This window comes from Sminthopsis crassicaudata, chromosome 5, assembly GCF_048593235.1.
Source record: "Sminthopsis crassicaudata isolate SCR6 chromosome 5, ASM4859323v1, whole genome shotgun sequence".
Classification (NCBI taxonomy): Eukaryota; Metazoa; Chordata; class Mammalia; order Dasyuromorphia; family Dasyuridae; genus Sminthopsis; species Sminthopsis crassicaudata.
Genome location: NC_133621.1, coordinates 210076410 through 210098440, shown reverse-complemented (window position 1 = coordinate 210098440; position 22031 = coordinate 210076410). Strand labels below are relative to the sequence as shown.

At 34.8% G+C, this 22031-nt stretch overlaps 1 protein-coding gene across 4 annotated transcripts in view; it reads left to right on the top strand.

Moving 5' to 3' along the window:
* SRGAP1 (SLIT-ROBO Rho GTPase activating protein 1) overlaps positions 1-22031 on the top strand; it is a 306573-nt gene that overhangs the window by 188600 nt on the left and 95942 nt on the right. The gene's annotated exons all lie outside the window — the stretch shown is intronic.

The window sequence follows — 22031 nt, the reverse complement described above, 5'->3', positions numbered from 1 at the left end:
ATACCTACCCCCAACAGGGTTATTCAGGAAGTATTGTAATGCTATGCAATTAGCCATTATTTCATCAAAAGAACAAAGGCAAAGAAGTTTGATTACAGGGAACTCAAAAAGAGAGCTCTATTTTGCCATTTTTGACATTGGATTTTAAACTAGACTCGGAGTACAAATGGAACCTGAGCTTTAGTGATTATATTTGCAGATTTGAACAAAAGAACCACGGCTCCTAAGACTGTGGCCAGAAATAGTTGAGTAAAGTAAAAACATTCTCAGTCAGGCTATTGGAGGTTGCTTGACCTCATTCAAGCCAATTCACCTTTGTGTCTCAGTTTGGGAATCAAAGAATAATGTGAGTTGTGATGAGCTTTAAATTAGATATTCTGTACAGCACTTCAACCTCCAGAGAAATTATACCATAACTCTGTGGCACTGCTCCAACAAGACCAAGGGTCAATCATGTCCAGGGGGAAGAAACCTTTGGATGACAGTCATAATCCTGAAGCAGCAAAGAGCTGATATTTGGTCTCCCTTGTGTTTAAAATGGAAATGTCATAATAGTTCTTTGTTCCTATGAAATAGATCTGTCATAGTGTATCACTTGTACAATTTGTGCTGGAAGAAAAGAAAAAAACATGAAATACTGAAACATTGGATTCAGGGATAGGGAAGCTGGGTTAGATCTTCTTGCCACTGATGGGCAGATTAACTCTGAGCAAATGAGATAATAGTCTTACTGTATTTCACCACCTTTTTATATGACCTCTTTGTTCTTGGAGACTTTGTGATTTATGAGGTAATGTGTTAAGTGTAATGAATACCTAGAAATAAAGATACTCTGTAATGCAGCAAGGATTCTTAATCTTTTTGGTGTCATGAACCACTTTGGCAGTCAGGTGAAGTTCATGGACTTCTCAGAATAGTATTTTTAACCAAATAAAATAAAAATACGTAGATAGGATTACAAATATGTGTGTATAGTATATATACAGACAAATATACATAAATAGAATATTTTATTTTTATAAAATTTGTTTCATTTTTAATATATGGAATAAAACAAGTATTTCTATAATATAGTATAATAAAAAAGATTGCACTTGAAACTGCATTATGTACAATTTGCTATTCCTTTTAAATAATATAGTTAAGTTATCATGTAAATTCCTTTTCCCCCTTTTTTCTCCTCCCTTCCCCAAAAAAAACCCCAGTTATTACATTATAGGGAGTAGATTCATACACTCGGAAAACGACCCCTATTCTTATCGATATGACACAAATATTAACAATAATTTACTTTTCCCCATGCATTGGAATTTTATAGCATTCTCTTTTAAGTAAGGTTTGCTGATTCACTACAATATTATCACAATCCAAATTCATTTTATTAATTAAGGGAAATGATATTAACAATAAACTTTAAAAAAAGAAGATGTTAAAGACAGAAAGTGTGTGTGTGTGGTGTGTGTGTGTGTGTGTGTGTGTGTGTGTGTGTGTGTGTGTGTGTTTACTATATCCTCTATATTATATGGTCTGATTTAAGTTTTTAAAGTCCTAAAGTTTCCAAGCTATTGATTGGGGGAGAGGGGGATTGTTGTTTTATTTGTTTGGGGGCTTAGATTTTGTTGTTTGTTTTTTAATCTAACCCCAAAGCACTTTCTAAGAGTAATTTTAGGATTAGGAAGTATTTCTTTCAGAATTCTAGAATTCTAGAACAAGGCAGTAACCTCTCATTTAACTTTCCTGTTGTGTGTGTTAACATCACCTGTTTGGCTGTGCATTCAGAAACTGCTTATTAGAACTAAGTATATACAACATTTCTCACTCTGCCTTCTTCTTGGACTTCTCTTTTGATTCTCATGACACTTGGTAGCTGGAAAGTGTTTCAGGGTAGCCCATTAGATTGCTAAAACCTTTGTGGGAGGAGGAAGTTGCCAGCTGTAATCAGATATTCTCCCCTGCCCCGACATGTCTTTGAAGCCCCTATCTTTTGGAATGCTGACATGAAGGAGCCAGTTGTTTTTAAGAGCTGAGGAAAAATCATTTATCATCTCAAACCCTTCCTCGAAAAATCCAGACTTTCACAGATACAACCTCTGCTCCATGGGCCTCCCCAAAGCCAAAAGATAGAAAATGTACATAAGAAATTTTGCCTGAGGCAAGTCTGAAAAATGGTTTTGAAAGGACCCAAGGTACTTTCTACTTCCTCAAGACAGATTTTCTAAGGCTCACTGACTTTTGAATTCTTAAAAAAAAATTCTTGTGTTGAAAGGGGAAAGGGAATTTTATACATATAAATACACACAGAGAGCTGCACTCTCTGTCCTTGGGGATGGGCAGTAAATTAATATGAGTGAATATTTGTCACAAAATGCCAAACCTAGAACAGCAACCATGGAAATGAGATACAGCACCATCCCCCACCACCACCCCCCAAAATGAGAAATTTGCTGGAATATCAGATTTCAGTCATGCCACGTGGAAAATTTTAGAAAAAGGAATCTATTTAGAGATAATTGGAGTGACAAATTGTTTCCCTATCTCCTTCCCCGGGTTTGGATAGACTGATGAAACAGGAAGAGGAGCGCTCATCTGATTTTGCATCCAGCCACTTCTCAGTTGTCTTGTCTTCTTTATTCAGCCTCAGAGCCTCCAAACCTCTGAAGAATGAACATTTTTTTTAAGAGGAGAAAAGACGTTAAAGATTGCCTAATCTGACTCCTTCTTTTTGACCATTGAGGAAATTGAAGTCAAACGAAGGGGAATACATTCACCTCAAGTTGCTTTTCAAATGGGCTAAGGTCTCTTCCAAATCTGAGATATCATGATAATGGACAGTGATGATAATTGCTATTTACATAGCACTTTGTACATTGGAGAGAACTTCATTATGCTATTTTAAGGAGGAGATAAAAAAATTGGTAGCCACAGAGGTGAAGTAATTTGGTCCAAGTCACAGGGTTAATCTGAGAAGCAGGGTATGAAATATACTATTATTTAATATTTTGTTCTGATCTCAAAACCATTAAATAATAAACCATTTTGACTCTTAATTGGTTTAATTACTATTCCTAAAAACTCCTTTTCCTTCTTCAAGTGTGAGGATTATTTTTGCTATATCTACAACAAAAACAAATTAGGAGGAAAGAAGTTATACTTTCCCAAAAATTAAGAATTCATTGAAATAAAGCCAGATAATGTCAAATAGTGTGTGGTGGATAGGAATTCCATATTAAAACTGAAAAAGTAGAGAAACAAAAATAAAGAAATATTTTATAAATTGATACAATAAAGGTCATTGGTCCATTGAGTTATATTGGCTCTTACTAGAAATTCAATTCAACAAACATTTACAGTACTAAACATACAGTACTGTGCCAGGGGATAGAGATATGAAAATGAAAAAAACACAGTCCTTGCCCTCAAAATCTTTTAATCTTTTGGGGAAGGAAATTATGTCATGCATATAATATGAGATGATAGAGGTATCAAGGAAGACTCTTTACCAAGTCCTCTCATAATTTCTGCTAAAATTATCAAACCATTTGTTTTGGTTCCTAATTGTGATTTCATCACTGTGGAGCATATCTCATCAAGAAATCCCCTTTAACCTATGTAGATGATAAATGGTTTGTAACATAAATCCCTAGAGAGATTCCTGATGCTTTGAGGGCTTATGTGAGTGAATATCTAGAGATCAACCATTTAGAAAGACAATCACTGCAACTTCAAACATAAAGATTAGCACATCCAACAATTTGTAATTCTAGAATTTAATTCCTAAACCCTGCTTCTGATGGCCCATGGAAATAGAGCTAGGGTCAAATTGGCCTAAATTGAAAGTACAAATACAGGGTACTATCTTTACATATAAACTGTATAATTTTTTATGATGTAAAATAACAGGTCATAGGTGACTGAATGCTCCACTGATTCCTATGGAATATTAACATAGGAAGGCCCCCCAACACATCAGGTGAACCTTTTATGAAAGATTTATGAGAGGAGGGGTGAAAGTTATACAAGATAAGATAAAAATACATTAGGGTCTGCACTATTGAAAGGAATAATCACATTAGGGAGATCTAAGAGTCATTAAAAGTATAAGTAAAATAATATTCATTCTCCTTTAGGATAAATTAGCTCTCTCAGTCATGCTTATGGAAGTATTAAAACAAATGTAATTAACTGTAGCTTATATGCCTAATTAGAAATCGCCAAAGTTAGTGCTTGTTTTAAAAATATGACTAGTGCCATGCTATTGAACTCAACTGTGACAATCATATAGAAGTCTGTAATAGATCTGTAATGGGGACAATCCAGCCTGTATCAAGCTTTCACCCTTAATGAACACTTAATGACTGATCAATAATCAGTTGGGGGACTGATTTATGTCAGTGTGGTGATGGATATTTTTACATTATGGCCCATCAATATAATAGCATACTAGATAAATTATATGGATATTGTTGACTTATGTACTTCACCACAGATTAAAAATGAACACATTGGGAATCCTAATACTAATTGTTGCTTCCATGGAATGGTGTACTGCTTTGTTTTGTCTGCTTTAAATCACTCAAAGATGAACAGATATTTTGGGGTTTTTTTATTTCCAGTTGACATATTGAAATATTATTCTATCTCCCACAACTTAAAAGAAAAAAAAAAGCAGGCTGCTATTCCTATAAAATGATATAACTTTTTTTCTAAAATAATAATTCATAAAATGGTGTAATTGAGAAATTGTTTCTTCATATGGGGATATATGAATGATCTGTGATTTTCTCCAGAGTTGGCAGGAAACAATGTGGAAACTACTTGGAAGCTCTCTCCCAGAAATAAATTATGTGACATACATAATCAAAAAGCTAGTAAGGGTCAGGGGCAGAAATTTGAACACTGCAAATCTAGAGCTCTTCCTGCTGTACCATATTGCTTTTACTTTTTTGTTTATAAATATTTCAAAACTTAAAAGAAAAATCCAGTATGGTCAGCAACATAAGTGTTAATTTTCCATGGGTTTCCCCTCCCCCCCATCACTTTCGACCCACAGTTGCTATGGCAACTGTCAAGAGACAGCAAGAAGAATCCCCAGCATATTAGGTGGACCCTCCCCCCTCCTTTCTGTCACTGACTTATGGAAAGACTGAGAAGATGAAGAGATTGATGAGATCTGTGCCTCCAGTTGAATACTTTGAGAATACATTTCAACTCAGAATTTGTTAAAATCCCATCTTGGCACATAGTAAACAATTAAATGTTTTCCATTCATGAATTTTTTCATTTTATCTATATGAAAAGCTGACTTAGTAGAATGAGGCAATGACATTTCTTCTACTAGTTAATACATTTCATTCATACTTAGTCCTGTTTGTGCTTTTTGAAATTGTTTTCTCATGTAATAGCTCATCTGATCATCCTAATATTGAGGGGGAAAGAAGACCTAGAGTTTGAGCAGTAGGTTTGGAGTCATTCTGCATAACAGTGTGCACCTAGGAGGCACATACTAAATGTTTATTGAATAAAAGAATTATTTAATTATTACAAAATAGTGTGTACACAGTAATAGCAAGAAACAGTTTTCACCAGTAGTAAAGAAAAAGCCATTTCACTGAAGAAAAGAAAACCTAGGAAAAAACGAGATGGGGAGGGGCTTCTCCTCAGCATCTTTTTAGGGACAAAGCAAGCTCCCGTTCTACAACCTAGCACATCCCTGAGCCCAGTGACCTTGTGCTTTCTGTTGCTTCCTAGTATTGCCCATGGATTTGCCTTTGACTCAGATCTACCCTCTTTAAAAAGGGTATTATCCTTCTAGGAACAGCTTTTTTTTTCTAAACATCAAGCCAGGGATGAATGAACAAGCACCTTATTTGAACCTAGATACATAGAATTTTAAAGGCAAATTTGTGTAACAGTAGCTATCATTATAGGTAAGAATGGCTCCTATTTATAAAGTTCTTTGTGGTTCATTAGAGTGCTTTTTTCTGTCTGTCCCTATGAGGTAGGCAATATAAGGAGACCCTATTTTACTCAACTGTTCCAAATGAATCAGCTAGGGCTTGAACTCAAGACTTCTGAGACCAAAGATCAGCATTCTTCCTAACTAAACCATGCTTCCTCTTTGCTGGTTTTGCTTGAATGTTATAGTTGGGATGGAAGTTAAGGTGATATTTATTCCTGACTCCTATCTATAATAATCTATTTTTGAATGGGTTATATGAAACATGCATATAAAGTTACTTTCTGTTTAGCCTCATTTTAAAATAATAGTTAACACTTATATAGTTAGTATCTTAAGATTTGATAAGCACTTTACTTACATTATTTCATTTGATCCTCACAAACAATCCTGTGAGGTAGATGCTGTTGTCTCTTTTACAGATGAGGAAACTGATGTACATAAAGGTTAAGTGATATTTCCAGGGTTATATAGAGTCCTTTGTAAGGCTGGAATTGGATTCAGGTCATCCTGATTCCAAATCCAACGTATCCCTTTACTGTTTCTTCTGTATTTGTTTTTAATCATTATTTAATTTGACATTCCTCTTAAAAATAATTTTTAGTTACAAATTTACTCATCCTCACATCTGTTTCACCCACTAATAAGGCAAATATTAATTAGACATATCAAATCATATAAAACATTTCCATATTAGCCACATCATCCCTTCCCCCCCTCCACCAAAAAAAAAGTAAAATAAAGCATGAAATGTATTTTCTTCACCTAGCACTCAAGAGTTCATCAATTCTGTCTTTGGAAATGGAGAGCGTTTTTTCATCATGAGTCTTTTGGAATTATTTTGGATCATTATATTCATGAGAGTAGGCAAGTCTTTCATAGTTGCTCATCATTAAAATATTGCTGTTATTATGTACAATGATCTGGTTCTCATGTCACTTTACATCAATTCATATAGGTTGTGCCACATTTGTTTGTTTTTCTCTAAAACCATTCCTTTCATCACTTCTTATAAAATAATAAGTGTTCTATCATACTCATATGCCACAACTTGTTCAGCCATTTCCCAATTAATGAGCATTTCTTCAATTTCCAGTTTTTTATTTTCACAAAGACAACTGCTATACATATTTTTTAATATATAGGTCTTTCTTTTTTCTTAGATCTCTTTGGGGTACAGACCAGTAGTGGTGTTGATGGATCAAAGGGTATGGGCAGTTTTTAATTTAGCCTTTGGGCCCAGTTGCAAATTGTCTTCCAGAATGGTTAGATCCATTCAGTACTCCCCAAGCACTTCATTAGTGCTCCTATTTTCCCTTATTCCCTCCAGAATTTTCATTTCTGGTAGGTAAGAGATGGTACATTGGAATTGTTTTCATTTGCCTTTTTCTTTCTAATCAAGAGTAATTTGGAATATTTTTTCATATGATTATAGATAGCTTTGATTTCTTTTTCTGAAAATTGCCTGAAATTGTGATTCCTACCCCCTCTTTTTTTTTTTTTTTTACCTTCAGCTGAAATATAATAGATTCTACTCCAGCCTTTTTATTTTTACTCTGTGTGTGTGTTTCTATTTCACATGTCTCTTGTACACAATATATACTTGGATTCTGGTTTCTAATTCTTTCTGTCCACTTCCATTTTATGGGTTAGCTTTTCCTTTTCATGTTGACGATTACAATTACTAAGTGTTTATTTCCCTTCATTCCATTTTCTTCTGTTTACCCTTCTCTCTTCTTTTACCCTATTGGTAAAGATAGATTTCTGTACCCAACTGTGCACATGCATTCTTTCCTTTTTTGAACCAATTCCAGTGAAAATGAAGTTCAAGCATTGCTGGCCCCCTTTATTTTAACCTTTACTATAAAGACGATTTCCCCCATTTTGTTTCTCCCTTCCCCCCATTCCTAATGTATTCTTCTTTCCTACTTTTAATTTTTTTTAGATCATCACAACATAATCAACCTATACATATACAACCTATATAACATCTATACAGACTTTTTCTACTTGTCCTAATAATGATAAAATTCTTAGAGATTGTGTGTATTATCTTTCTATATAGGAATTAAAACAATTTAATTTCATTGAGTCATTTAGAATTACTTTTTCATGTTCACTTTTTTTGTGCTTGTTCTGATTCTTGTGTTTGAATCTCAAATTTTCAATCCATTTCTAATCTTTTCATCAGGAAAATTTGAAAACCTTTTTCATTGAGTATCCATTTTTTACCCTGAACTCAGATTAATCATAGTTGTCTTGCTTCTTTGCCTTATGGATTATCATGTTCCCAGCCTTCTACTCTTTTAATGCCAGATCTTGTATGATATTGACTGTGGCTTCATGACATTTAAATTGTTTCTTTCTGTCTGCTTATAATATTTTCTTCTCAACCTTGGAGGTCTGGAATTTGACTATAATATTCCTGAAAGTTTTTATTTGAGGATCTCTTTCAGGAGGTGAGTGGTACATTCTTTCAATTTCTATTTTACCCTCTGAATCTAAGATATTGGGGAAGTCTTCCTTGATAATTTCTTTTCTTTTTTAATTAAAAGTTTTTATTTATAAAGCATATGCATGGATAATTTTTTTTTTTACCAATGTTGCAAAACCTTCCTTGATAATTTCTTAAAGTAGGCGTATATAGGATTTTTGTGTGTGTATGTGATGATGACCATTAGGTAGTACAATAATTCTTAAACTATCTCTCTTCAATATGTTTTCTAAATCAGATGTTTTGCCAGTCAGTTATTTCACATTTTCTTCTTCTTCTTTTTTTTTTTTTTTCCATCTTTTGACTTTATTTTATTGCTTCTTGAATTCTTATGTAACCATTGGCTTCCAATTCCATTCTAATTTTCTTTTCTTTTTTTTTTCCTAAAGCAATTGGGGTCAAGTGACTTGCCCAGGGTCACACAGGTAGGAAGTATTAAGTGTCTGAGATCAGATTTGATGAGTCCTCCTGACTTCAGGGCTGGTGCTCTATCTACTGCACCACTTAGTTGCTCCATCATTCTAATTTTTAAAGAATTATTTTCTTCAGTGAACTTTTCTACATCTCTTTGTATTTAAGTAATTCTACTTTTTAAGGAGTTCTTACATGAATTTTTGTGCCTCCTTTGCTATTCAGCCTATTCTACTTTCTAAAGGAGTTCTTTTGTTTAGCACTCTTATACTGTTAAGCCAATCTTTTTTTTTTTTAGGTGTCATTTTCTTCAGCATTTTTTTTTTGTCTTTTTTCCCCCGCTAAGTTGTTAGTTTCTTTCATAATTTTCTTGTATCACTCTCATTTCTTTTCCCATTTTTTTTCTCTACCACTCATCTGTTTTTTAATATCTTCCAGGAATTCTTTCTGTTCCTATGTCCAATTAGTATTTGCCTGAAGTTGTTTTCACATTATTGTCTTCTGAGTTTGGCTTGCTATTCCCTAATTATCTATTAGGTTTTTTATGATAAGTTCTTTTTTGTTGTTGTTTGTTCAATTTCCCAGCCTATTTCTTGACTTTAAATTTTATGTTAAAGTTGGGCTCTATTCACCCAGGGATGGGGAGGCACTATGCCCAGCTTCAGGCTTTTTTGTGTTGCTATTTTCAGAGCTAATTCTGGAGGTCTTTTGTGTGTGTGTGTGTGACCTGGGAAGAATTCTTCTGGTTTTTACACAGGAAGGGCTCATGTATCCCTATAATTAAAAGCATTAGTATTCTTCTTGGCCTCAATTGTGACAAAGTCCCCTACTTTCCCTCAGACACAAGCAGTTGAGTTTTTCTCTGCCTTGGTACTTTGACCAGAGCCCTTGCTTGCTTATGACCAACTATGAGGACTCCTAGAACTGTGTCCCACAACTGGGAATGGGCAATAGAGTTGTCATTCAATGCCAGTTGCACTTAATGTCAGCACAAATTCCCAGGTATTCTCTTTCTAATTGTCTTTAACTCCTTATAGTATTCTGGGATGAGAGCCCTGGAAGCATGATTTAAAAGGTGCCCCGTACTCGTGCTCTTCCTCTTTGAGCAAGTTCCCACTTGGATGTCATGGGCCTTTCCTGCCAACTTTTTATGTTATTTTAGACTGAAAAAAAATCTTGCTCTAAACTTTTATTGACTATAACTTCAAAATTTTGAGGAATTATTTTAAAGTTGTTTGCAGGGAATATTGCGAGGGTTCAGCTGGGTGACTGCCTTAGTTCGCTGTCTTGGCTCTATCCCCAAGATTGTGATTTTTCTTCTTAAAAAATACTTTTGCCAGCTTGCATCTCAGGAAGAAGCATCTGGGAAAGCCCAGAGGTTTCTGCTCATCTCCATGTTAGCCTTTTCGTAATCATAACCTAGCTTCCTAGTAAAATGTATGTTCCCAGAGAAAATTGAGCATCTTCCTTCAGAGCTCTCCAGAAGTACTGTTGCTTAGTTTCTCATTAGAGATGAAGTTCTGTATCTCCCCTTTACAATGCAGCACTTGAACAAGAGTGCTCTGAACACCAACATATCTGGATTTTTTTTGACATAAGCTTGCAGAACCAGCTGGAAACAGCTAAGTGGAGAAGGTCCCAGACAGAGGGCCGAGGCAGACAGCTGATGGAGCCAAGCATTTTTTTAGAGCAATCCTCCTGGGGCACAGAGAACTTGGCTCAGGGTTGCCTTGGTGTCTTGGGAAACCACTGCTTAGCCAGAAGGAACTGTTTGGGACAAGAAGACCTACCCAAATTGACTACTCAGAGATCACTCATAGAAAGCAGAATTATTTATTAGACTCTCGAGAAGCAGACCCCACACTGGTCTGCCAGCCAAATTTCATAGCAGGATAGGGCCAGAGCCTTGAAAATGCTTACAGCTTTTATACATTTCAAACAAAGAACCTCCAAAATCCCGCCCTCTCCATATTGTGATTGGTCACATAAGTCTATTGTTCCCCTAGTTGGTCAGTGGAATGTAGTAGACAAAGTGATATACAGCTTCTTCAGCCATGTTGGACAATGGAATGTTGTTTAGGCCTTATCTAAAATCACGTGATTCTGGAGAAGCCAAAACTGAGGTTTAATAGACTTGATCTACTTTAGTAAACAGTCTCTGATCAATATGTGCTGTAAGTTCTTCACCCTTTTCCCATACAGAACAGGCAAGCTGTTCTTTGGGTCCTGCTAGATATCCAAAGAGGAGACTAAAGGAGGCAAAATATGAGAGGCAAGAAAGGACAAGATTACTATGAATAATGGTGAGTTGTATAATTTGTCTGGGACATGCAGTATGAAAGGAGTAGCTGGAAATAAGACTGTAAAGATAAATTGAACCCTAGGTTGTTGAAAACCTTGAATGCCAGACCAAGGTTTCATTAGTAGGAACTACTAAAGACTTTTGGACAGGCAAATGACATCAGAGTAATAGACTAAAAAGATAAGAAAAGCTACAATACCAAAAAAAAAAAAAAAAAAAGTGGAGAGAGGAGGCTGTAGGAAACCCATTTAGAATGCTGCTTTAAAATTCAAAATTAAAAGTAATGACTCTAAACTGAGATCCAAGGGTATTAGAGCTAGAGTTGGGAAAGACCTTAAAAGGTACCTAGTTTACAGATGAGGGAGCTGAGGTGGACAGGGGCTAATAATTTGCTCAAGGTTATAGTCCTTTCTTGTTCTCTTTCTCCTCTCTTATCTTCTTCTCCCTCTGTCCACATAGGGAATCATACCCTTACCATAGGAGCTCTGCCCAAAGGATTCTAAATTTTGATGAATTAGATCATGAGATATTTGGGGTTTACAGGCTAGATTTCTTTTTTAAGGTCTATGTCTTAAACTCAAATAACTGTTGCTCTCTTTAATTGGCCAACAGATATAGGTCCACCCCAAGCCTCCCTTGGTTATTATTTGCACTCTGATGGCTCAAAGTGAGTATAAATATCAATTGCTTCTGTTTTAACCAGAAACCCTGAGGGTCTTCCTTTCCCAGATTGAGTTTGATTTTTTTGTTCTTGTTGTTGGAGTTTTTATTTGACTAGGTAAAAAGGCCATTCTTTGCCTCATTTCTTACTCAGCTTAATTATTGAATAATGATTGCCTCAAACTGAGACCCATTAAAGACCTCAACTTAAAAAGGTCAATGTCTCCCACTGCATCCAGGGCCATCTTCAGTCATACTGATCTCTATCTGGCCACTGAATCCAGATGGCTCAGGAGGAGAAAGAGAGGCAGGTGACATAGCCTTCTGTCACTCAGATCCAATGCCCTTGCATGTCATAGTATCATTTTCTTGATGTCAGGGTCCTTTTCAAGAATAAAGGACAAACAACAAGAAGTTATCCATAAAAGGAAGAAATTAAACATAATTTCTAAGGTCTCTTTTAGCATGCTAAACACATGCTCTAGGAGATGTGATTTTTTTTTTTTTTTTTAATGTGGGTGACCACTCCACTATTAGAGAATAAAGATGTCTAAACAATTTCCCTAGTTGATCATTGCTATGATCATTTTGCTATGGCCAAATTAAAAATTATTTAAATTACCTCCTAATGACTCATAAAAATGTAGACTCCTTGTCTACAGGATAGGACAATTTTGTTTTATTGTCCAGGTGTATAGTAGGAACTTAACAAATGTTTGTTGTTTAATTGATTTATTGATTTGACCTATTTATAAGAAAACAGTGCATTGTGAGAGCCATGATTGAAGCTTCCCCATCTTGGGTAGGACCTATCCAAGTGTACCCAATGCTACACAGTAGCATTATCATTGAAAGTACAAGTTTATCCTCATGTAATCATGAATCATTGGAGAAAAACTTTTGTGGACGACTGAAATAGTTTAGATAAAAAAGAAAAACATGACATTAGAATATTCCTTTGGTAGAATTTCAGAATCTTGAAAGGATCTCATGATATTCCACTCCTAGGCAGCTCCACACCAGAAATACTGATTACCTAGTCTTAATTATTTCTCAGTCTCACAACTAAAGACAAAGCTAGGGAAGTCAACCAATGAGCCCAGTAGAAAAAACAAAATATATTAATAGACTTAAGATTCTTTCCCCTCCCTCTCTTCCTTCCTTCCTTTTTTCTTTCTCTTTCTCTCTTTTTGTATCATTTCAATGTTTAGATGGTTGTGGAAATTTTTGTTAGGGTCCTTACTAGGTGCTAAGTCGGTACTTAACAATTCTTTAGCTCAGAGTTCACATCTTTAGTTCAAATCTTTAAAGGAGTTTACATTTTTAAAGGAGCTTGCTCATTGGCCTGTAAGGAGTTCCCACAAGCCCATTCTCTTGGAGGCAGAGTCTGATTTATTGCCAGGTCAACCTTTGCTCTGGCTGGAAGCTCCAGAAGCCTCCCAAGAAACCTGCTCCCAGAGAAAAGGATTCACAGAAAAGAAACCTCCTCCCAGAGAAGGATTACAATTGAGAGACAACAGGACTTTACAAATTTTTAATAATGAAAAACGGAGATGAAGAAACTGGATATTTCTGTCCTTTATCATTTGGTATGCAAGGGATTATTTCCCATTAAGCTGATAAAGAAGCTGTTTTTTTATTCACAATGTATATTCAATGAGAGGCAACTTTGTATAGTGGATAAAGGACTGCTGACTTTGGAAATACCACACCTAATGGAAGTGGGGGAAAGGTAGTCCCTCCATAGATGAAACGTCTAGTCCAGCCTCCAACCACACCCTTACCCCATTTAAAAAAAAAAATGTATTAAGAATCCAGCTATGAAAACTAAAGGTTTCTTTTTATTTCTCTAAAAAGAAAGATGTCTTCTATTTTATGTTAAATACAAAGCACATTTAATTTCTGTCAACAGCTTGCATTTTAAACTGTGCAGTTTGCAGGACTGCATGCATTATCTGTAATTAGAATTCTTGAAAAGCTTTTAACATTTTTTCTTTCCAAAATTTTAAATACATCTATTCCACATTGTTGACACTTCAGAGGATAGTAAAGATCTTAAGTCAAATACTAAACCATCTTTGGACTGAACAATAAAATTCCCTTTATTACCAAATGACACCCAAACTGGATGAAATAATTGGGATGAACCATGGGGAAACACTATTGATCTGTCAACTAATAGCCACTCAAATCCTTTCAGGATAATTCCTTTATTTTATTTTCTCCCTTGCTATAGCCCATAAAACTTTCACTTTCCACCCAGATTGTCCCTATCAAAACAGCAGTAGTGGATCAGACTAATAGTCAACCAACCTCATCTTCTAACTCTCTGGTCCCCAGAGAGACTTTGTGGAAACAAGCTCCTTAGCTGAATTTGCCACACCCAATCAGACAGTTGACATAATAAAAACAATTACATCTTTATGTAGTGTATTACAGTTCACAAAGCACTTATCTCATTTAAATTTCACAACAATTTTGTGAAGCAAGAAGCTCAAATATCTATTTGACAGTGGAGAAAACTAAAGCTCTAATTGGTTAAGTTATTTGCTCAAGGTCACACAGTGAGCTTCTAAGTCTGAGATTCAAACCTAAATCCCAACTCTACATCCACTATTCCTGATGGGCAGGTTGATAGTTGTTTCACATATTTTCTGTGGTCCCTTTATTTTAGAGATTTGTGATTTCATTGGTTTGGACCTTCCCATCACTGATGCAAATTTTCATTCATCATAATAAAATGTCTTTTTTTAGTTGCTTTGGCCAAAAGCATTTAACTTCTACTGGTTAAGTCTCCTTACTCTGCCTCCTAATCTTCAAGGTATCACCTACTACAAGAAGCCTTTGCTGATTCCCCAATTGTTAGTGTCCTCTTCTCTCAGTTATTTTCTTTTCACTTTTGTGTGTATGATTTTTTTCTTCCAGTAGAATATAAACTTTCTGAAGGCAAGGATTATTTAATTTTTGTCTTTGTATTCCATTGCCTGGCACATAATAAGAATAAAAATAGACATCAGGATTGGATCAGAAATTTAATTGAAATAAGGAATTCATGTGGGCGGAAATTCCCTATATCAATGAAAGTTGACACTTTCTCTGCAAGTTTCTCTGCCTTAGAAAGTTCTCTGTCAAATGGAGAGTTTAACCTTGCCCAGGGATAAACAATGAACTTAAACCCAGGTTTTCCTGACTTTGATGCTGTCTCTCAATTCATTCTGCCATTCTTCTTTGTTGAGCTATTTTTCAAACATGTATGACTCTTCTTGACCCCACTCAGGGTTTTCTTGACAAAGGTACTAGAGTGGTTTGCCATTTCCTTCTCCTGCTCATTTTACAGATGAAAAAACTAAGGCAAATAGGATTAACTGACGTGCCTAGGTTCAAACAGCTAATAAATCTCTGAGGTTAGATTTGAACTCAGGAAGAGTCCAACACTCTAATCATTGTCACATCTAGCTTCCACATAGCTTCCAGGCATTTAAATAAATGCTCTTTGAATTAAATTAAATTGAATTTTGGTGATTAGCCTCTTGGAATTCAAAACAACTAAATCTATTACTAGGCCTTTACTTAAAGCCTTTCTAATTTATACCATGAGTCTGACTTCATGTCATAGCTTTTGCCATGCTCAGGTCATAAATTTAAATTAGGTGTTTTTCTCTATTATACCCTTTAAAATAAAGATGTTTGAGGAGTATAAAGGAGCAGGTCATTTAAATCAAGTGTATAATCCCTTCTCTACCATTCTAATGGCAGACAAATTTCTTCCCTTCCCAACCTTTCTCTACTTCTCTTTCCTGTACTTGGAGGAATACAAGATTGTTTCTGAAAAAAAGAAGAGTTGGAGGGGAAAGGACCCACATGTGCAAAAATGTTTGTAGCAGCTTTTTTTGTGGTAGCAAAAAATTAGAAAATGAGTGGATGCCCATCAGTTGGGGAATGGCTGAACAAGGTGTGATATATTAATATTATTGTTCTATAAAAAATGATGAACAAGATTTAGAAAGTTTTGAAAAGATTTACATGATGCTGAGTGAACAAGCAGAACCAGAAATATATTGTACACAATGATATCAAAACTGTGACGATGAAAGGCTTATGATGCAAAGCAATCCCAATAGACTTTGGACAGAAAATGCCATCTACATTCAGAAAAGGAACTAAGGAGACTGAATGTAAAACAACACATGCTATATTCACTTTTTTTTTTCTGGGTTTTGGGTTTTTTTGGTCTCTCTCATGGTTTTTTCCTTTTGCTCTGATTTTTCTCTTCCAATGTGATTCATATAGAACAATACGTATTAAAAATAAATATTTTTTTTTAAAAGAGAAGAAAAAGAAAGAAAGAAAAAATTACTTTGTTTTTCTGTTGAAGTGTGTGTGTTTTATTTTGTTCATTTTAAAAAGTTTCTGGACCCAAATGGCATGTGGATTTATTCTTTACTTATGGCAATAGAAACCAACCCAAAAATACAAGGTGTATGAAGGGTCATTTGACCTGTATCATTTGCCCAGCTGCTAGATAAGTCCCTTCTCATTTCCCAGCTGCTCTTTAGCTTCCTAATGATGTTTTGTTTTGTTTTGTTTTTTAGAACTTGAGTAGCAGACCCAACTTTCCCTGGTTGGGTCTGATTACTGCTCCGTTAGGGCAGATAACCTTCCAAGTTATACTTGGCCCAGAAGCAGCTGCTGCTGTTTTCAGTTTCAGCCTCAATTACATTTTCTCTCACTAAGGGGAGAGAGTGAGTGCTTTAGACCCCATTTTCTAGGGTACTTTTTAGGGGAAGGTCTTGGTGCATTGATTTCAATTTCTGGGCTCTTGCCAATACAGATCATTGGAATTAAATGGGACCTTTGAGCTCACCTAATGCAGTCCTTTTAATCTACAAATGAAGAACTGAAGATCCAGGTTAATTAAGTGAATTATCCAAAGTTATGAAAGTATTAGTAAGGACCATAGTTGTCAAAATAACCCCAAATCCATAGTTCTGATCATGCCACCATCCTCCCCCATCCCAATTATGCACACATACACATACACAAAGTCAAAACCTTTTAAGTGGTACCTCCCACAAAAATTAAAAATTCCTTAATTTGTAATTTAAGATTTTCACCCATCTTCCTAACATACTTTTACTCTGCTACTTTTTAGCACCCTCTACATTCTAAACAAACTGAGTTATTAGCTTCTCCCATTGCACTAATGCTCTCCATCTCCCATACCTTTACACATTCCTCCATGATTCTTAAAATGCTTCCCCTCCAATGCTTGTCCAATGACCTAGATTAGGGGTTCTCAAACTACAGCCTGCAGGCCAGATGTGGCTGGCTGAGGACATTTGTGCAGCCAGCCCGGTTATGGCAAATGGGCTGAGGGGTGGAGACAGAATGTGAGTTTTTGTTTTTACTATAGTCCGGCCCTCGAACAGTCTGAGGGACGGTGAACTGGCCCACTGTTTAAAAAGTTTAAGGACCACTGCCCTACATCTTCCCACAAGATTTCCCTGATTCTTGGGAGCCATGGAGGACTTTCTAGGATAATTCCCCCATTTTACAGCCAAGAAAACTGAGATTCAGACAGGAAGTGACTGACCAAATCACCCAGACAGTAAGTGGCAAAGTCAAGACTTGATCCCACAGCTATTGACTCTGGGTTTTAGTATTCATTCCCACCATTTTCCTCCAAATACTTATGTCCCCACTTCCAAAGTAAGGACACCTGGGTGTGCAGTGGATAGAGTAGCACACCTTGAGCAGGGAGACTCATTTTTGTGAATTCAAATTTAGCCTCAAACATTTACTAACTTTATAATCCTGGGCAAATCATTTAATCCCTTTTGCCTCAGTTTTCTCATCTCTAAAATGAGCTTAAGAAGGAAATGGCAAACTATTTCAGTGTCTCTGCCAAGAAAACTCCAACTGAGGTCACTTTTAAAAGAAATGTTCAAGTAATAATAAGAATAAAAGCTATTATATACTTGTTTTCCACAGAAGGAATCTGAGGCTCACAGAAATTAAATGTTTTATATAAAGGCACACAACTATAAAGTGTTAGGCAGAATTTAAACTTGAGCCTTCCTGACTCCTGCCAAGTAACACTAATTGTATCTGTGTTCTTTTATCCCATTAGATTTTTCCTATTTATATGTGAAGTATTAGTGGGTTTTTGATTTCCTTGAAGGCTGTGATAGTTTTTTTTTTTTTTTTTTTTTTTTTTTTTTTTTTTTTAAAGATCCTTCTTCTATCTGAGACATAGTAACTATTTAGTCAAGTAAGGTCAAAGGCAACATACATTTATTAAGTACCTGCTTCTTTTTTAGACATCAAACTAAGACGAGGTTTTTTAATCTTTTTCCATTCATGATCTCTTTTCACTGGTGAAATGTTTTTGGGCAGGAAGCCCCACCCAAAACACCTTGGATTCATTACAAATTCGATTATTTTTAATTAATTTTTGATTGTTGCATTCAGAAACGTTTTGCTTTTGCCAAATTTTTCATGACCCCTCCCTGATTTAGACCCCTGATATTGGGCTGGGGCCCACAGTTTAAGAAGCCACCGGGATAAAAGGCAGGTAAAGCCAGTCTTTGTTCCATAAGCCTTTGTTGAATTTAGTTGAATTGAATTTGAAAACAGTTGAAGGGCTTTCCCCCCCCCCCCCCCCCCCCGAGGCAATTGGGATTAAATGACTTGCCCAGGGTCACACAGCTAGGAAGTGTTAAGTGTCTGAGATCATATTTGAACTCAGGTCCTCCTGACTTCAGGTCTGGTGCTCTATCCACTGCACCACTTAGCTGCCCCAAAGGACTTTTTTTAAAAGGCAGAAAAAAGTACAGTCTTCCATTGCTACCATATGCTTTTTATTATGTATATTTTGGAATTCTATTCAGTCTTTATGATCACTTATATATTGTTATTATATTTATTATATACACAAATATATTATATTATTATAATTATATATTATATTAAATATTTTTATAAAGCTCCAATTATATTTAATGCACTATATTAGGAATTAGGGGGAATACAAAGTAAAATAATACTTTGTCCATGTCCTTGAGGAATTTGCATTCAAATGAAGCGATTATACATGGCCATTTGTGTTCCCTATCCTCTCCTCAAGTTTCTGTCTAAAAATATTCCTGAGAAATATTGATATTACTTTTTATTCCTATTCAGTATTTTGCTGAGGTTATTATATTTAACTTTTCTAAACTTCTGTTTAGGTCCTGAATTTCTTTTGTGTATCTTTTATTCAGCTTGACTAAGTCTGAAAGGATACATTGAGGTCCCCAGCAATTATAGTTTTACTGTCTCTTTCTCTCTGTAATTCAATTCATTTTTAATCTAAATACTTATGCTATTACAATAGATGCATATATGTTAACTAATGATATTATTTCCTTCTCTATTTCCTTTGAGTATAATGCATTTTCCTGGGGGTTTTTTCTGTGTTAATTTTTATTCTTTCTTTCTCCGAGATTCTGATTTAGGCACATGTCTGTGATGTGAATACATCAGAATTTGTCATTTTCTATAACCTTAAGTTTAGGATTACAAATATAATCCTTTTAGTCACTGAGCAGCAGCTGATGAAAGTTATTTTTTTAGGGAGGGTGATTTGGATGAAAGTTTTTAGAGTTCCAGATTCAACTATAGTAAATGACACAAAACAGTGATTACATTGAATTTTAATCAGAAACATATCAATATTTTAAAATTTTAAGTAACTGACCAAGTAAGTTTTTAGTAATGTTTCTGAAATTATTAAAGCTTGAAACTTGTATTAAAACTTTTGGGATAGCTTGTATTTGACTTCCTCTGTAATCCTTGAAGATATTAAGATTCTAAAGGAATATTTATCTTTTTGCTCTATTAGATTAGTCTCATAGCATCTTTTAGCTGGTCAAATGTATTTATCTTTCTAGGCCCTCCTCTTCAGCAAGTACAGGAAATAGTGGATAAAGGAAAGGATTTAAAGTCAGGAGACCTGATGAGTTCAATCCTTGCCTCAGATACTTATTAACAGAGTGACCCTAAGAAAGTTATTTAATTTCTCAGCGCTGCCTCAGTTTCTTCATCTTTAATATGGGATATAATATCACCTACTTCTAAGGTTCATCTAAAAGATCAAATAAATTAGCATAAAGCCCTTTGTTTAAAGTTTGTAAAAAATACAAGTGCTTGAAAGTTCTCTAATGTGTTAAAATTCCTTTTTTTTTTTTTTTTTTTTTTTTTTCCTCTTGTGGCGATTATATTTAGGGTAAATTATTCTTCTTTTAAGTCTTTTGCCTTTTGTAATATCATAAGATTTTTCCCTCTTTTGTCAATAGTGCCAAATAAGTGTAGTGGATTTTGACATGTACCTTTGTACTTGAATTATTTCTTTGTGACTCCTTGCAATATTTTTTCATTGATAAACAAGCTCTGGATTTCGAAGATAGCATGCCCAGGAATTTTCATTTTCAGGTTACTTTCAGGAAGTAATTTTTTCTGATATCTTTTTAACCTTTGATTCTCAAAAGCAGTTTTCTCTTATGATATTGATATATAATAGCCAGAGTTTTCCTTTGTTTGTGATTTTCAGAGATTTGGATGATTATTAAATTATTTTCCCCTCTTTTCTAGTAACTGATATTGAGAAGAGAGGGAAGATCTTCTCATTTAACCTAAGATAATGTGGAAACATTTTGATATTTTTTATCTAATATGTTCTAAAATCTTTATATCTGTATTTCCTCCATAAATGTTCAGTATGTTGTACCTCTGCTCAAAGGCTTCCTTGATCCTTCATTTGTGGGCTGGAGGTTAGCTGTACTCAAAAGCTGTGTTCATGGAGAAAAGCTCAGGATGATTTTCTACTACGCTAGAAAAAGTTTGAGTATCAACAATATGTCAGTTTTCTAAACAGTCTAGATGTTTGGAGAAACTGATTACTATAAAGGTGACTACTAGCTACTTATAGTCTTGGTCACAGTGTGGGGCATTTTGAATTTGTTTAGATGGTCAAAGTCCCTGTAATGATGAAGTCATAAAGCCATGCAGTGTATACAAAAATGCCAAGCTTTTCCTTGTCATTCTTTTCTTATTCTAACCTGAGTTTTATGATTATAAATGGGGGAAAAAAAAAAAAAAAACATCTCTGGGATGGTAGTGAGACAAGGAAATGAAACTTCAAGCTTCTAGACTCATTAAGGTACTAGGACTTTGTTTCCCCTGAATATTTGCACAGTACTTGTTTGACTAAAACACCAAGGCATTTTGACAAGCAGAATCTTATGTAATATTAATTAATGAAGCTCTCTATTCATTTGGAATTTGTGACAAATCAGAGACAAACTGCCATGAAATTTACCTTTCTAGAGAATAAGAAATGAGTGACCACAAAATTAACAATTTGAATTTTTTGAGCATTTGTGTTCCTCAGTATCAGTCTTCATAATTAGCATTAATATATTAAATTAGTCAGTTTTAACTAGATCCCAAAGTATTATTCTCCTTCTAGGTAGGTTTTTTTCTTTTAAAAATTTAATTTAATACTTATCTTACTTTTCAATTAATAAATATATTTTCTTCCTCCCCCACCCACTCAGTTACATTGTGAATTGGCTTTTAAGTTTAATCTGTATTATTTGTGTTTTCTGTAGTATTTGCAAATTTTCTTTTTAAAAAGTTTTTTTTATTATAGCTTTTTATTTACAAGGTATATTCATGGGTAATTTTTCCGCAAAACTTTCTGTTCCAACGTTTCTCCTTCTCCCTACCCCCTCCCTTAGATGGCAGATAGACCAATACATGTTAAATAAATTAAAGTATATATTGTATTTGCACATTTTCAATGTTTAATGCTCACACTGAAAATTTAACAATCGACTCTGGGAGCACCCCTAATTTAAAAAGAAATGAAAACCTAGGTTTTCTTTTTCAAATTCAAGTTTGTTTGGTTTTTTTGTTTGTTTGTTTGTTTGTTTTGTTTTTTGTTTTGTTTTGTTTTTAATTAAGAAAATAGATTTTAAGGAATGATATACATAAAGCACTGGGCTAGGCAACATATGATCTTAGCTTTTGCTACTGTATATAATTCAAAGTAACCAACTACATTTCAATCAGTCAATTAAGAAAGGAGTAAGTAAGCACCTACACATTCCAGGCATTGGTCCAGGGACTGTGAATAACAAATTTAAAAAAAAAAAAAAAAAAAAAAA